Source organism: Xyrauchen texanus, chromosome 34 (assembly GCF_025860055.1).
Source record: "Xyrauchen texanus isolate HMW12.3.18 chromosome 34, RBS_HiC_50CHRs, whole genome shotgun sequence".
Lineage (NCBI taxonomy): Eukaryota > Metazoa > Chordata > Actinopteri > Cypriniformes > Catostomidae > Xyrauchen > Xyrauchen texanus.
Window position 1 is genome coordinate 2,769,525 of NC_068309.1, and position 6,000 is coordinate 2,775,524.

General features: G+C 39.6%; 1 long non-coding RNA gene across 1 annotated transcript in view; it reads left to right on the plus strand.

Moving 5' to 3' along the window:
* LOC127627850 (uncharacterized) overlaps positions 1 to 4,983 on the plus strand; it is a 258,329-nt gene extending 253,346 nt beyond the window's left edge. Inside the window, exons 2-3 of the long non-coding RNA XR_007968576.1 lie at positions 2,793 to 2,938; positions 3,231 to 4,983. This is a non-coding gene — a long non-coding RNA (uncharacterized LOC127627850). The remainder of the gene's footprint in view (positions 1 to 2,792; positions 2,939 to 3,230) is intronic.
* Positions 4,984 to 6,000: the final 1,017 nt, after the last annotated feature.

The following is a 6,000-nucleotide window of genomic DNA, read 5'->3' on the forward strand; positions in this document are numbered from 1 at the left end:
TGGGTTTTATAATGGAATCTGTGCTGGGTTCTATGCTGGAATCTGTGCTAGGTTCTATAATGTAATCTGTCACTGCTCTGAATCTGTCACAATGCTGACACTGCGCATACTATATATTTACTTATTAAACAGCCTTTTGTGATTCATCGACAGTAACGAACATGACTAACACACAGTATTGAATTTGGACCGATACCCGATCCGTTTAAAAGCTTCCGTATCGGAACCAATACCGATCCAGGTATCGGATTGGTACATCCCTATCTATAATATAATCTGTACCAGGTTCTGTGCTGGAATCTGTATTGCATTCTATGCTGCACAATGTGTTGGTTTCTGACTTGGGTTCTATGCTGCAATCTGTGCAGGGCTCTGCATTTGGTTCTATGCTGCAATCTGTGCTGGGTTCTTTTATATAATCTGTACCAGGTTCAATTATAGAATCTGTGCTTGGTTCTGTATTGCATTCTATGCTGCACAATGTGTAGGTTTCTGACTTGTATTCAATGCTGCAATCTGTGCTGGGTTTTGCATTGTGTTCTATGATGCACACTGTGTTGGTTTCTGATTTGGGTTCTATGCTGCAATCTGTGTAGGATACTGTATTAGGTTCTATGCTGTAATTTGTGCAGGGTTCTGTATTCGGTTCTATTCTTGAATTTGTGCTGGGCTCTATGATGCAATCTGTTCTGGGTTCTATAATGGAATTTGTGCTTGGTTATTCTGGAATCTGTCCTGGTTTCTTTGCTGGAGTCTGTATTTTGTTCTATACTAGAATTTGTGCTGGTTTCTGTATTGCATTCTATGCTGCACTTTGTACTGGTTTCTAACTTGTGTTCTACGCTGGAATCTGTGCTGAGTTCTATGATGGGTTCTCTGTCAATGTGTCCTGGGTTCTCTTGTGTGTTCTGTCTCATCTTGTGTCTGCTCATTAGTCTTCAGTAGAGGATAAACTGGTGGATGTTCTCCCAAGCAGCTCGGATCACTCTGCAGTGGAAACAGTTGTTCCAGAACATGTAGCAATGAGATGTGTGTGTGTGTGTGTGTGTGTGTGTGTGTGTGTGTGTGTGTGTGTGTGTGTGTGTGTGTGTGTGTGTGTGTGTGTATGCGTTGGCGCTGATGAGCGGTGGAATTCTCAGCGTAATTAAGTCTACACACACCTGCGTGCGTCCAGACGCCAGGGTGAACTCCGCACCTGTTACCGTGGAAATCAAGCAGGGACCAGACAGGGAATTCTGTAAAATCCTGAATCAGCTGACAAGGGGCAGGAGACGGAATAAATGAGTGTGAGAGAGATGGATACACACATGATCACATATCCTGTGTGTGTGTGTGTGTGTGTGTGTGTGTGTGTGTGTGTGTGTACTTATCTATTAGTATTGTCTATATAGTAGAATATTAGTATTGACTACTAAAATGTGGGTACCCTAACAACTCGCGAGGGTGCGTGTGTGTCTGTAACAGTGCACTCTGTGTTGACACTCTGTCCTTCTGCTTTTAACATTACCCCTCCCCTCTTCTCTGCCTCAGCCAATCACATCCCTGGATCACTAGCAGAGGGGAAACAGTCTTGGACGTCCCGCCCACTTCTGCTGCTCACATTAAATAACAGACCTTGTTTCATTACTGCACCCTGAACACCTGCAAAACTTTCGGAGGAAAAAAAACAAGCGAGTGAGAGACAGAAACGAGTATGTTTGAACACAGAGCCCAGACAAAAGCCTTTCATGAGAGGACACTACTGTGGGAAAACTCCTTGCAGTGTCTGGTTACATCCCCCCTCCCTCTCTCTCCCTCTCCCTCTCCCTCTCCCTCTCTCTCTCTCCCTCTCTCTCTCTCTCTCTCTCTCTCTCGATCGAAACCTGTCAAGAGCATGTGCAGGCCATATTTCCCAAAATCAAAAGAAAGAAAAAAGAAATGTAATTTTGCATAAAGAAATGTTGCATGCATTTTGCATGAAGCCTATGTTAAGACATTAAGATTATTATTTTCACTGAGACATTGTTTTCATGACATGTATGGAATGTTTCAGGTTTTATACAAGTTACGTTCAATTAACAGCCTTTGTTGCATGATGTTGACTTTCACTCAGAAAGAAAATGCCTGGACACATTATGGTAATGAGAGTAAGGGAGGGCAAAAGCATTTAATAGTCCTAAAAATAGGTTTCATTTTCTTTAAACAAAATATCATTTCTTTTTTTTCTATTGATTTTGGAGTGAAATGTAACATGTAACCCCTGCAGGTGTGATTTCTGCTCAAAGAAAACCACTTCTTGAATACATATTTATCGCATAATTATAGCTATAATTGGTTTAAGCTGTAACGAGATGGACGTTTCATCAGCAACTGCAGAAAATGTAGTAGGGATGCACAGATATGAACATTTTTGGCTGATATATTGATTTTAACAAAAACTATAGTCCCGATACTGTTACCTTATTTTGTCATCAGATCACTGTTTTACTTTGGAATTGTGCTTTAAAAATACGAAAACATTTTCTTTTGTACTTCAAAAACGTTTTTGCATTTGTGTTTCAAAAGAACAAACTCACATTTTACATGTATGTATTGTATATGATAGAACATTACATATTCATACTATGCATATGTTGGGCAATTATGGAAATGTCAACAACATTATGGAAAAATAAAAGTTTAACCAAAGGAACAAAACTCCCTTTTATATTCTGTATTATATTGGTATAACAGATAATAGATAATGCAGTTCAGAGCACTAGAGGGCGCCGCTTGCTCACACAGCACTGACTGAAGAAACACAGTCTTTTAAGGTTTAATAATCGCACAAAGCCATATAGTGATTTCAATCTTAATTCGATCAATCATGCCGTATTAATGGATAATAGATAATGCAGTTCAGAGCACTAGAGGGCGCCGCTTGCTCACACAGCGCTGACTGAAGAAACAGTCTTTTAAGGTTTAATAATAGTACAAAGTCATATAGTGATTTCAAGCTTAATTCGATCAATCATGCCATTTTAATGGATAATAGATAATGCAGTTCAGAGCACTAGAGGGCGCCGCTTGCTCACACAGCGCTGACTGAAGAAACAGTCTTTTAAGGTTTAATAATAGTACAAAGTCATATAGTGATTTCAATCTTAATTCGATCAATCATGCAGTATTAATGGATAATAGATAATGCAGTTCAGAGCACTAGAGGGCGCCACTTGCTCACACAGCGCTGACTGAAGAAACAGTCTTTTAAGGTTTAATAATCGCACAAAGCCATATAGTGATTTCAATCTTAATTCGATCAATCATGCAGCATTAATGGATAATAGATAATGCAGTTCAGAGCAAAGTGCACTAGCCTAAAGATAAGTGTCACTTTCACAACTGCCACAGCTTTTTTTTCCACATTGTGAGAACTTCTACATATTGTGGCTATTATTATTTCTGGATTGTGCATTTAAATTCACAGAAAGTGTGTAACTAATTAATTACAATATTAAAATATATGCATTTTCATGCTTATAAACAATATGCTGATGGTTTTAATTTGATCAATTATTGGCTGATAAATAGCGGCGGCCGATACATCGGTGCATTCCTAAAAATTAGCTCTTCATAGCACATACTTCCCACGCTGAGAGACAGAGAGAGAGAGAGAGAGAGAGAGAGAGAGAGAGAGAGACAAACAAACACATGCGTGAAACGCACATAAAAGAACATAGAAAAACACAATCAAGCGGTTTCTACAATTGCAAATGCATACACATACAAATGCATGCATGCAAACAAACGGCAGCCATACCCAAAGCATTGATGGAATGGAATGTCAATGTGGCGTCACACACACACACACACACACACACACACACACACAAAGACTGCCAGATGTTCAACTGCCTCTTAGGAGAACCAAGACAAGAGCTCTACTCTCAGCTTACACACACACACACACACACACACACACACACACACACACACACACACACACACACACACACACACACACACACACACACACACACACACAGAGCAGATAATCCAAGCACTTCACGTCAACCTGACACTTCCTGAACTCCCCATAATGCACCACACTGTGAGAATATCTTCAGGAATTCAAGTTCAATTAAGTTCCATGTAAAATTATTCATGGCATCTGCTATCAGAAGTTTCTTCTCCGCTTCAAAGAAAAGTCCACCAAATTCCAACGTAGCTAATTAATTATTCAAAAGACACATGGACAGTTTCCAGTCCTGGATGGCGATTGGTCAATACAGCTTTACATTCGTGCAGACATACAGGATAAAGGCTAGTAACAGCTGCGATCACTGATATCAGTGTGTATTTGAATGTTTATGGACCGGCCCTTTTCACTTCTGTTGTATGTTTTATTCTAATCACAATTTTACAATTTTACATTTTACATGGTAATCAATATGATGCCACAAATGCTGTTAATTGAGCTTAACTTGTACTGAACTCAAATGAACACACACACACACACACACACACACACACACACACAAACGGTTATTGGCCAATCGGGACAGCAATAATATACCCATAATCTCAAAATGACTAAATATCATCTGATTATTCAGCCTCCACAATATATCAGTCTATCGCTATTGAGAATAATGGCAATTACACAAATCTCAAAAATGATATATCAGGACGCATTATGGTAATGAGAATTTGGGAGTGTGCATTATTATCATAACAAAAAAATCTCTTCATTTTCAGATTCTCAATTTCTTCAGTGGATTCACCTTCAGTGGAGTGTTTGACCTTTTCTGCATTACATAAGAAGTACAGACATTCATGTGCCGGTAACAAAAATATGAAGTGGCCTACATTTGCTGTGAAGATCCTGCTGTTTTAGCTTTACGCAACTCATGTGATACTGGCCCCATTTAGATGAGTGTGAGAAAGACTGCTCTGACCAAAACACTGGCTGTCTAGTTATCTGTTTTGGAACATATCAGGCTTTCTAAAGAGTAATTTGGTAATTTTTAGCTACCCTTGCAAAACAAGTACAGGAATATATCAGATGATGATACCATGGTATACATTATAATTATCATGGTATTTTCTAGTGATCGAAATTTGATATATCATGAACCAAAACGATGACAAACCATGTCGTGACAAAACTTGATGTTTCGAAATCTGCAACGTTGTTTTCTGTAAATGTGATCATAAATGAAACGACACGTCAGCATCATAATCTCTCTAGCGCTTGATTTTACCACTACTGCACTTGTTTCTACAGTGTTGACAGGGTTCACACGAGGTCCTTAAAGTGCTTGAATTTAGCTTTTAGGAATATAAGTTCTGGAATATCTGGAAAATCACCTTGTTTTGATGAAAAGTGCTTCAAAGTGGATCATTTCCTCCGTGTAATGTGTGTCCATCAAAGATGAGGCGGCGACTCCTCTTTCGTTGAATAATGTGTGTTAATAACATTTCTGTTCTTTACAGTCAGATAAAAAAATCAATATTAATTTTAATCTCACGATGTTCGCTGAACTGGAACACTGTGAGCGGCTCGTTGAACTCTTAAAGTGACAGTACACCTTTTTTAGCATTTCTTATACAAATGAACGTAAACTCAATGTTATTACTCATAATTTGTACACATTATTTCAATCAGTGGTAAAGACGCTGACTACCACCCCTGGAGTACGCTAGTTTGCTAGGTGTTTGAATTCAAGGGCGTGCTGAGTGACCCCAGCCAGGTCTCCTAAGCAACCAAATTGGCCCTGTTGTGAGGGTAGAGTCACATGGGGTAACCTCCTCGTGGTCACTATAATGTGGGCATGTTGAGTTGAGCGTGGATGCCGTGGTGGATGGCGTGAAGCCTCCACATGCACTATGTCTCCGTGGCAACGTGCTAATCAATCCATGTGATAAGATGCGCGTATTGACGTTGACTACCACCTCTAGAGTACGCTAGTTTGCTAGTTTGAATCACAGGATGTGTTGAGTGACTCCAGCCAGGTCTCCTAAGCAACCAAATTGGCCCGG